Source organism: Bos grunniens, chromosome 1 (genome assembly GCF_055505025.1).
Source record: "Bos grunniens cultivar Pamir isolate PY7600 chromosome 1, Bosgru_T2T1.0, whole genome shotgun sequence".
Taxonomy (NCBI): Eukaryota; Metazoa; Chordata; class Mammalia; order Artiodactyla; family Bovidae; genus Bos; species Bos grunniens.
Genome location: NC_141165.1, coordinates 45,116,440 through 45,128,494, shown reverse-complemented (window position 1 = coordinate 45,128,494; position 12,055 = coordinate 45,116,440). Strand labels below are relative to the sequence as shown.

The following is a 12,055-nucleotide window of genomic DNA, read 5'->3' as shown; positions in this document are numbered from 1 at the left end:
AGCAATCACAGTACCAGAATTACCATATGCATTTAACTTTTGACCCAGCTATTCCTCTTCTAGGAATACTGATGTTTCCTCAGATACACTGGTAAAAATACAAAACCATATATGCACAAGTCTATTCATTATAGCATAATCTATCAGAGCAAAACCCTGGAAAAAGCCAAATATTTATTAATAGAAGACCAACTGAATAAACTGTAGTCGATCCACATACTGTGGCACTTAAGCATCTGTAAAGGGCTTCTCTGCTCTGGTGGCTCAGATTGTAAAGAATCTGCCTGCAATGTGGGAGTCCTGGGTTCAATCCCTGGGCCAGCAAGATCCCTTAGAGAGGAGAATGGCAACCCACTCCAGTAGGAAAAGGAATGAATGAAGGGGGTCTCTATACAGTGATATGATGTCATCTCTGGAAAAAACAAAAACCCCAAACAGGTACAGAACAATCTATGTTCTCTTTTGTGTAAGAAAGGAGGGGCTATACCAACATGCACACATACCTGCATGTATTAAAAATACCGGAACAGAGGAGCCACAAATGGATGAGAACTTCATAACTTCATTTCTAACAAGTTTTCAGGTAATGCTGATGGTCCTGGTCCAAAACCCATAGTTTGAAAACCACTGCTGTAGAAGTGCTATGGTTTGACTGTTCGTGTCCCCTCACGATTCTTAAGTTGAAAACCTAACCCCTAAAGTTGATGATATTTGGCAGTGAGGGTGAAGTTTGGGAGGTGATTAGAGCATGAATGTGGAGCCCTCACGAATGGGATCAGTGCCCGTTTCTTCCTCATTAACTACAGCATCCTTTTCTGCTGCTGCTACTGCTAAGTCGCTTCAGTCGTGTCCGACTCTGTGCGACCCCATAGACGGCAGCCCACCAGGCTCCCCCGTCCCTGGGATTCTCCAGGCAAGAACACCGGAGTGGGTTGCCATCTCCTTCTCCAATGCATGGAAGTGAAAAGCGAAAGTGAAGTCGCTCAGTCGTGTCCGACTCTTCGGGACCCCATGGACTGCAGCCTACCAGGCTCCTCCGTCCATGGGGTCCTCCAGGCAAGAGCACTGGAGTGGGGTGCCATTGCCTTCTCTGCTTCTAGTCAACTAATTTTTCTGTAGAAAAGGAAAATCTCTTACCAAAAAAATTAGGGAAAGCTTTGGCTTTGTTCAGTAATTTTTATCTTATAGACTTGATTAAACATTTCAAAAAAGCTTTTAAAAAAATCTGTTTAAAGCAGTATTTTAAAAATGCTAACCGAAAATGTATATAAAATTAGGCTCAACTATGCTCATGAACCACTTGACCTAATTTTAGTTTTCTCATGACTTGAGAAGATTGAACTCATCCTGAATTAGAGGACCACTGGATCTGGCTCCTGTAGTCTTGTGAAAGCCGACTGTTAAATTTTCAGGAATTTTCTAAGTTAGTCTCCGTCTCATTGGCAGCTTTAAATTGGCCACAGAAATCAACAAGTACTATAAATCAGGGCTTTCCCCCACTGGACAGCCAGTTTTTAAACATTCACCAGGACACTGCTGACCTGAATCCTCTAGACTTCCCTGACAGAGGTTTGTAGGGGTTTCAAAACCATCTACCATTTGCCCCCTTCTTCACATTGTTTGAATTAATTAAAAATATGGCTGTTCTATTCCCTTGACCTCTTTCTGTATGATAGACTTTAATGAGAAACCCATGAAAGCCATAGCTTTCTCAGAACACATACATTCAAACAAAACTGTAGATGCCATTTCAATGGATTTCCTGAAATCCATTAAAAGACTTGCTAGGTGAAGCAGCCTGCAGGCTGTCACCAACCTTCTGAAGGCTTTAGGCTTCTTTACAACTGGGCTCTGCTTTCACCTGGGTTAAAGACGTCGTCTCATATTTTAGCTTTCTTCCTAGAGACTGCGTTTTTCTCTACTTCTTTCTGCTGATACCATTCCTGCATGACCTGTCAGGTTTCTGGCATTTTTATACCTGTATACCACAGAGTTCTGACATTAGATTAGAAAGTTAGAAAACAAGACTGAGGTAACCTATGTACTTTGTCAGAACAACTTTCTTTTCTTTAGTCTGGAGTATTTTTCCTCCCTACATGCTGGGCCTTTTCCTTAGTTTTTTGAAGCTACAGGATATCTCGTTTCTTGTTCAAATGTGTGTCCAACTTTTCCCTGAAACACAAAAGCTTCAGCATTCCCACACATCTTAACTTTCCACCTTGAACAAAGACTTTCTTACTTTAAGAGCTCAATATTCTTTAACACTTTAAAACAGATTGTAATGTTGTTTTCAAGCAGTAGTAGAAATGAATTTTTCTATAATTATTTTAATGCTATGTTTTCATATCCAACCGGATCATTTGCTCAGAGAACAAAGAAATTTTAGTGCAGTGAAAAGAACAAAAGTTTTGAAAGTCAGATTGTTGTATTCTAGTTTAGGAGTCCTTTGAGGAGTTAATTAATCTTTCTAACCTTAGTTTTCTCAACTATAAAAGAAGAAGAATGTTTTCATGGAATTGTTGTGAAGACTGCAATGTTTGCTAAGCCTGCCTGAACTTAAACAATTGAATCATTTATTAAAAGACAGATTCTCAAACTTCTGCTCTGGAGAGTTCATTTCAGTAGGTCAAGAGAAGGCCTATTAAGAAATAAATTCCCCAGGTGATTTTTGTCATCACAGAAGTTTAGAAACATACCTATCATATATATGTGTGAGTCTATGTAGGCATTACTTCTCTGGTACGTAAGACCCTGATCAATGACAGCTTATATTGGTAAACCTCAATCATGTTCCTGTTTATTGCTACAACAGAAAATCAGCACTTTGTATGAGCTTATATTACATCATACTTTTTAATTACATGAAGTATTAATGACATATTATTTGTTCACTCATATTTTCATACATGTGAATTTTTTGTTAAATTTGAGCCCTTTATGAATGAATACATTTCTCATTTCTCCAAGTCATAGCACAAAGTATCAAAATACACAACTAATAAATGTGTCATGCAACTAATAAATGGGTAATTCTTTTTCCCTTACAATATTCTTGAATGCACAATGTTAATGTTCTAACTTTGAACTTTCTAGATGTCTTTGGAGTAGTGTAAGCTGGATTGGAATTCTCAAAGAAGTGATTAATGATCTGTGAACAGTAGGATTAGGTAGGTGGCAGCATACAGATTTCACAAGGCATAGAATCTTAAATGCTTTAAGTTTACAAAATCTTCAGCTTACATAAGTGCAGATGTAGTTATTTAAGAAGAAGACTCTGAGTTAACTGTGTATCATTTTGGTTGCATAACTTCCCACCTTATATCATCACAGCCCTCACTCTGTGCCCCTCCCTCTCAAGGTATGTATTGATGTCAGAGCTAAAAATGTTAATTTCTCTATACCCTGTATTAGGACATAAAACATAAGAACATCTTAAAGCTTTTTATTACTCACTATGTCTAGGAAAAGAAAGAAATTCCAATGAGTTCTGAAATATCTAAGGAAACTCATCCTGAGCAACCAAACCTGGTAGAGCTGAGGCGATTCCCTAGAGAACAGAAGGCTACAGGCGAGGTCCCTGTGCACAAGACCTGTAGCAGTCGGCCTTCTGTGCCCACAAGTTCTGCATTGTGGATACAACCAACTGCAAAACAAAGCATTTGAAAAAACAATTCCAGAAAGTTCCTCAAATTGAATTTGCTACATGCCAGTAACAACTTACATAGATTTACATTGTATTTACAACTATTTGCATTGGATTTATTTTGTGTTAGGTATTATAAGTAGTCTAGAAATTATTTAAAGTGGATTAAACATTTAAATGTAAGACTGGATACTATAAGACTCTGAGAGGATAATATAGACAGAACACTCTGACCTAAATCACAGTGATATCTTTTTGTATCTACCTCCAGGAGTAATGAAAATAAGAACAAAAACAAATGGGATCTAATTAAACTTAAAAGCTTTTGCACAGCAAAGGAAACAATGGACCAAATGAAAAATGGGAGAAAATATTTACAAATGAAGAGGTTGACAAAGCATTAATCTCCAAAATATACAAATAGCTTAGATAGCTCAATATAAAAAATAAAACCCAATTAAAAATGGACAGAAGCATGGATGGACTTAGAGAGTATCACACTGAGTGACGTAAGTCAGAGAATGGAAAATATCATATGACATCCCTTATATGTGGAATCTAAAAAGAAATGATACAAATGAATTTATTTACAAAACAGAAACAGACTCACAAACTTTAAGAATGAGCTTATGGTTGCTGGAGGAAGGATGGGGAGAAGGAACCGTTAGGGAGTTTGGGATGGACATGTACACACAGCTATACTTAAAATGAATGACCAACAAGGACCTACTGTATACCACATGGAACTCTGCTCGGTGTTATGTGGCAGCCTGGATGGGAGGGGAGTTTGCGGGGAGAATGGATGCGTGTATATGTATGGCTGAGTCCCTTCGTTGTTCACCTGAAACTATCACAACATTGTTTATTGGCTGTCAGTCAGTTCAGTTCAGTTCCTCAGTCTTGTTTGACTCTTTGCAACCCCATGGACTGCAGCACACCAGGGTTCCCTGTCCATCACCAACTCCTAGAGCCTACTCAAACTAATATCCATCACATCGGTGATGCCACCCAACCATCTTACCCTCTCTTGTCCCCTTCTCCTCTCACCTTCAATCTTTCCCAGCACTGGGGGCTTTTCCAATGAGTCTGTTCTTTGCATCAGGTGGCCAAAGTATTGGGGTTTCAGCTTCAGCATCAGTCCTTCCAATGAACATTCAGAACTGATTTCCTTTAGGATGGACTGGTTGGATCTCCTTGCAGTCCAAGGGACTCTCAAGAGTCTTCTCCCCAGTACAAAATAAAAAGTTTAAAAAAATAGGCAGAAGATCTAAATAGACATTTCTCCAAAGAAGACATACAGATGGCCAAGAGGCACATGAAAAGATGCTCAACATCACTAATAATAGAGAAATGCAAATCAAAACCACAATGAGATATTACTATCACTTCACACTGGTCAGAATGACCATTATCAAAACATTTACAAACAATAACTGCTGGAGAGAGTGTGGAGAAAAGGGAACCCTCCTACACCATTGGTGGGAATATAAATTGGTAACCCCACTATGAAAAACAGTAGAGGTTCCTTAAAGAACCAAAAATAGAATTGCCATATGATTTAGCAATACCATTCCTGGGCAGTTATCTGGAGAAAACCATAATTCTAAAAGATACCTGTACCCCAGTGCTCACTGTAGCACTATTTACAATAGCCAAGACACGGAAGCAAATGAAATGTCCAAAGACAGATGAATGTATAAAGAAGGTGTGTACATATATACAGTGGAATACTACTCAGCCATAAAGGAGGAGGAAATAATGACATTTGCACCAACATGTGTGGATCTAGAAATGATCATACTAAGTGAAATCAGACAGAGAAAGACATATGATATAGCTTATATTCGGAGAAGGCAATGGCAACCCACTCCAGTACTCTTGCCTGGAAAATCCCACGGATGGAGGAGCCTGGTAGGCTGCAGTCCATGGGGTCTCTAGGAGTCGGACACGACTCAGGGACTTCACTTTCACTTTTCACTTTCATGCATTGGAGAAGGAAATGGCAACCCACTCCAGTATTCTTGCCTGGAGAATCCCTGGGACGGGGGAGCCTGTTGGGCTGCCATCTATGGGGTCGCACAGTCAGACACGACTGAAGTGACTTAGCATAGCATATATTGGAATTTAAAAAGAGGGTAAATGAACTTATTTACAAAGCAGAAATAGACTCACAAACTTCAAAAACAAACTTATGGTTACCAAAGGGGAAGGTATGGGGGTGAATAAATTAAGAGTTTTGGATTAATATATACACTACTATAAAATAGATAACCAACAAGGATCTACTGTATAGCACAGGGAACTTTACTCAATATTCTGCAATAACCTATATGGGAAAAGAATCTGAAAATCAATGGATATACATATAACTGAACCTCTGTGCTATACACCTAAAACTAATACATTTTAAATCGTCTATACCCCAATATAAAATAAAAATTAAATAAAATTAGATACATAAAAAGTAGAGTACACAGGAGGGTGTGCATAAGTTATATGCAAATACGATGCCATTTTGTACAGGGGACTTGAACATCTGTGAACTTAGGTATCTGCAGGGGTCCTGGAATCAATCCCTTGCAGATATGCAGAGATTGCTCTAATATCCACCTGTAAATCTTGTAATTAATTTCCTCAGAAAATGAAAAGAGAAAATTCATTTATCTCCTACTTTTAGTGTTTTATTTGCTATCCTTTATTTTTGCTACTATTATTTCTCAGACATGATCTCTTATTTTTCCTTTCTTTTCTTTTTTGACAAACAGAGGAATTCCGCTTAAAATATGCACTAGCTTAATATTCCTTTATAGGAAAAGAAAGAACACCAAAAGCTGAAGAATACTATTTTGAGTTGGTCATTTCCCAGAGATTGAGAGGGATGAATATTTTACTTTCATTCCACTCTTATTTGAAAGTGATTTCTTGGTTTGTGATGAGTGAGATGGGTATGCAATTTCTTATAAATCATTGTGAATCTGGAGTGGGCCCAGAGTTGTGGATTTTTTCAGAAGGTCAGAAATAGTCCAGAGTTTAACACTTTGGTTATTATTCTAGATTTAAGTTTATTTTCAGTCATTTTCTTGGGCCGGGCATATATGCTCTTATAAATTCAAAATTCCAAACAACACAAATATATATCTGTCAAAGTTCTAAATTTTAGGGGTCTATGCCTATGAATATTAAAAGAAATAGGACATTGATTGGAATCTTGATGTTGAATGAAACAGCGTCATGGAGAAATCATTTGAGTTTTTGTAAGTTACTCATCCTGTACAATTGGTCCAGAAGTGAAAAGTAAATGGAAATAGGCTTCTCAGTGGTTTGCATATTTATGTGCTCAAAGCCACATTTTCTCTCAGCTACACCTTGTGAAGGTATACTCAGGATAGGGTGCATTTTGATTTAGAAAATACAGTTCTTTAGTCTAACAAACATGCTAAGCTCATCAGCATATTGTAGACATTGAGAGTATTCCTCATTTATCTTTCTAAAGGTAGAAACTTGATTTTGAACCTGTTGACAATCAATGGACAGATTGCTCTGGAGTCAGACTGTAAGCACCTTTTTAAGCAAGCAACCAGATTCATCTAATTTCTTTTTCCCCTTTCTGCTCTTGTCTTTTTATTTAATATCCACTCACTTTTCCTATACTCAGGTAATATGTAACCAACACTTCACTTCTGGTTTCAGTAGCCTATGTAAAGTAATGGGATCACCTTTAGTACTGGGAGTTCAAACTTCCCTGGTTGTTGCCTCTCTCCTGATGAGGAACCCAGGAGGGTACATAAATGTCTGCTCCCTCTAGTCACCACTTCTCCTGTTTTTCCCAGGCACTATGGATGGCTTCCCACTTCTCCCCATCTCTCCCATCCCAGCTCTCATAGTTGTGGTCTATGGGTAAGTTGCTGTTTGTGGAGTTCTCAAACAGTGCTGCCTATGCCACATATATTACCACATGTAAGCAGATAGCTAGTGGGAAGCTGCTGTATAAATAGGAACTCAACCTAGTGCTCTGTGACAACCTAGAGTGGTGGGATGAGGACGTGCTGTGGAAGGGAGGTAAAGACGGAGGGAACACATGCATACTTCTGGCTGATTCATGTTGTATGGCAGAAACCAACACAGCACTGTAAAGCAATTATCCTCCAATTTAAAAAAATACTATTTTCAACTCACCAAAATGATTTCAAAATCAGTGGCTTGACCCACAGTTTGAAACACATTATTTAAAATTCAGTATTTTTAGACATTACCATCTTGGTAAGAGTTTTTTCTGACCACCCACACCTTCAAATACACACACACACATTACTTAAAATTCAGTATTTTTAGACATTACCATCTTGGTAAGAGTTTTCTCTGACCGCCCACACCTTCAAATACACACACACACAAACCCATCCACCCACCCCTAAGCTTCTTTGTTCTTTCTAAGTGAGAACTTTTTCCTTTTGCATCCTTAATCAAATAGTGGGAATGGAACCCTTACTAGTGAGAGGGTAACAGGTAGGAAGGCCAGAGGTCCCCAAGCTGCAGGAGGAAATAAACTGCAAGTGGCAGATGTTTTTCTTCCCTTCTTTATACAAAATGAAGACAGACTTCTTTTAATTCTGTGTTGACAACACCTGGCTCTGCCTTGAACTAACCAATTCGTTTTTCCTATGGAAATATTTTTCTTAAGCTGTGTTAATGAAACTATGTATTTGTTTTGGAAACCACCTTTCTCCAAAGTGGTTCCACCTAAAACTAACTTTTTTTCTTTTCTCAAGCCTTGGGATGATAATGACTCAACAAACCAGTATTCTTGTCAATTGTTTTATGGCTGGAGATGACATACCTCATGGCTTTCTATCTCAAAAATGCATATTGTGGAGAGGAGCCTGGTGAAACTCCCTCAGCCTTGAGGTGTCTCTCTTATCTGTTTAGCAGCTCATGAACAGACATAAAACACCTTGCTAAAAAATAGCAAAATTCTTTCTGCCCCCTTCTGATGTCAGAGGCTTTCTCTATCTTCCTTATACTTTAATAAAATTCTGTTACACAAAATGTTGCAAGTGGTCAAGCCTGGTCTCTGGCCCCAGATCAAAATCCTCTGGAAGTCACTAATCCTGGCACACTACTTGTAGCAGCAACCTTTCACTAGGTACTAAACTTTTTAAATATAGGATATGTGACAATGTAGGATTCATTGGGTATAACTAGAAAATGTCCAGTAGATATATGTCAAAGGAATGGAATGAATAAATGAATGAATGCCTAAACATTACCTTTAATCCAACAGCCTCATGAGATACAAGTATATGAAACTGTTAGCAGAGCATCTAGTCATTAGTCATGTCATGTCCAACTCAGTCGTGGCCAACTCTTTATGATCCCATGGATTGCAGCCCACCAGGCTCCTCTGTCCATGGGGATTCTCAGGCAAGAACACTGGAGTGGGTTGCCATGCCTTCTTTCAGGGTGTCTTCCCAACCAGGGATCGAACCCAGGTCTCTCACATTGCAGGTGGATTCTTTCAGGACTGAGCCACCAGAGCCTCTAGCACTTACTAAATGTCCAATTAGTATAAAGGATTATTTTAGTTATTATTAATATCACAATTTTCCTTATTACTTCTGACACACATTCTTATTTATTGCACCCAGCAACTCCCTGAAGTAGATGTCATCATCTCCATGCTGTGGAAACAGGAGTGCAGAGATATTGAGACTTGTTCATGATTATATAGTTAATATTGATATAACCAGAACTTGAACCTATGTCCTTTGATTCAAAATTGCTTTTCAACTATGCTATATGATCACCAAATTACAGTTTTTTTCCAACTATACTGTGAGATGCACCAAATTTCAGAAGAAGGAAATCATCAACCTACATTTGTTTCTTCTGGGCAACATTATTTTCATGCTTCTTGAACTCCACAGTTAAATTCTGTAGCAAGATCACCCTTATCTCCTTTCTCTAACTTCCTTTCTGTTTTCTATTATTTCGGTCTCATTCTATGCAATGTGGTCAAGTTCTTAGATTTCTAAGTCCCTTGGTATAAGGGCATCTTGTATCACAGAACTTAAAGGTTCTCGATCAGCTATATCTGGGCTGCCTGCTCTAAGCCCATTTTGTACATTCTGTTCCAGAAAAGAACAACTGTTGGCCCTAACATACCTCACCCCCTTTCCCAGAACCTATATTTTATACAACTACTTTCTTCCAGCTTTTCAATTTTGTCTCAACATGAGTCTCCTTCAAGAAGCAAAGGGACATAGAACTTTAAACCCTTCTCCATATCTGCAGATACAGAGAGTAAGTTGAGGGTTTTCACATTGTAAATCACTGTATGGAGATACTCATGCTTAGAAGTAAAACTAAAATACCTATATGTCAAGGGTTTTCAATGCTTACCTAGTTCTCACTAACAATAACATATGAAGAAGACTATCACTAAAAGATACATATGTAAAAAGTGACCTCTTTCCTCAAACATTTCAAGCAATACAGAAGAAAGTTAAAAGCTTAGATTCCCTTCACCTGTCTCCAATTCTACTCCCTTCCTCAGAGGTAGCCAACCACTATTAGCAATTCAGTGGGTATCAATCCAAAATCCTTTTGATGCAACTATAAAATAGCTTGTATATTATAATTGTAAAAATACTGTCTTATACATTATTTTGTTTGATTCTCATGAAAGATAGGTGTATCTAGGTGTGTGTTATGAGACTTATGAAGGTGGACTTGTCCAAAGTCTCATAGCTGGTTACCAGCTCAGCATAACTTAAATTCTTGACCAAGGGCTCTGAATCACATGCCAGGTACTGTTCTAAGCATTTTGCACATGTTAGCTCACTTACTCCTTAGGACAGCCTTCTCAATTAGGGTGATTATTATGTCCATTTAAAGATGAAGAGAGATTCAGAGAGGTTAAGTAACGAGCTCTAGTCATGCAGTTAGACTGTATCAGAACTTGTACCAAGAAGTTGAACTTGAACCCAAGAAATCTCCTTGGGTATTAGAACTTGAACCCAGGAAATCTCCTTTTGAGCCTGGAGATGACTGGTTATGTTGTATATTATTTCTGCTATAGTCAATTTCATCTTGAAGTCTGTGTATTTAAGCCTAGTAGAGCTGTAGTCAGCATTATACTCTTACAGCAAATAACTTAGACCTTATTTATGCTGCTGCACATATCTATTGCTTTTACTTTTGTATCCCATTAGACTGTATGTTTGGGTTTCCCAGCTGGCGTGAGTGGTAAAGAACCCACATGCCAATGTAGGAGACGTAAGAGATGTGGGTTTAATTCCTGGGTCAGGAAGATCCAGTGGAGGAGGGCATAGCAACCCACTCCAGTATTCTTGCCTGGAGAATCCCATGAACAGAGGAGGCTGGTGGGATTCCGTGGAGTTGCAAAGAGTCTGATGTGACTGAAGAGACTTAGCACACATGCAGACCATATCTTCATGTATTTAAAACACTCTGAATAGCTTTGCTTGGTGTGAGATGCTCAATAGTGTACTTTCTTTCCTCCCCTTTCCCTCCCCCTTTTCTTTTTCTTCTTTTTCTATGACAGAGGTATTCACTTTCCTTCCATTCTTCACTGTGTATCCACTGAAAACAGCTTCAAGTGACAGTGATGTGGGAGCTCTGAAAGTCTCCCTGGAGGCTGCCTGGTAAATGTCTCCAGAAAGTGATGATTTAAAAACTTTGAAGTTTAGGGACTTTGCTTCACAGTCTTGGGACTTATATATGATGCAAAAATAATCCTTTAGAAGACTTTATAAAAACTATATATAAAATTCACTTAAGAGAAAAGTGAAAAAATAAAGCAGTGGACATTTTAGTGGTGACTGTAATCCAGAAATCCAAAGAGGTTTTACAACAATAACAGCAGCAACAGCAACAACTCATCAATCTTTGTAATTTTATGGCCACAGTTAGTGACAAGAAAACTTTTGAGAAGAAAAGGGGCATGGTGTATAAACATGTCAGGTCATAGGAACAGAATAGAGTCAAAGCAGACAGCAAAGTTTTGTGATGCATCACCTGGAGAAAAGCAAATCCAAGGTCAAGTGGAGGGCAAAGCTCCATGTTACATTTTCAAACCATATCTGAGTTTTCATTGATGTCTAAGTAAGAAATTTAGCTACTGAGAAGCATTTGAAACTCACTGCCTGAGATAATTTTGCTTAACAGTTATCGCTGGAATTTTATCTTTTAGGGAAAGGTCATAGCCCAGGGAGTGAAAACATTAGTGCCTTCAGATTAATCATCTTAGTCTAGGAAAGAGTAACCTGACTCAATACCCAGCTTTGGAAAAAATGGTTAGAATTCCTCTGCCCTAGGGGCTTCCCAGGTGGCACTAGTGGTAAAGAACACGCGAGCCCATGCTAGTGGTGTAAGAGATACAGGTTTGGTCCC

The 12,055-nt window shown here is 38.5% G+C and overlaps 1 long non-coding RNA gene across 3 annotated transcripts in view; it reads right to left on the bottom strand.

Annotated features, from left to right (window-relative positions):
• Window positions 1-12,055, bottom strand: part of LOC147379360 (uncharacterized) — a 139,207-nt gene that overhangs the window by 94,884 nt on the left and 32,268 nt on the right. The window contains exon 2 of one of the 3 annotated variants that reach the window (XR_015133120.1): window positions 4,691-4,863. The exons of the other annotated variants lie outside the window; for them this stretch is intronic. This is a non-coding gene — a long non-coding RNA (uncharacterized LOC147379360). The remainder of the gene's footprint in view (window positions 1-4,690; window positions 4,864-12,055) is intronic. 3 annotated transcript variants of the gene reach the window in all.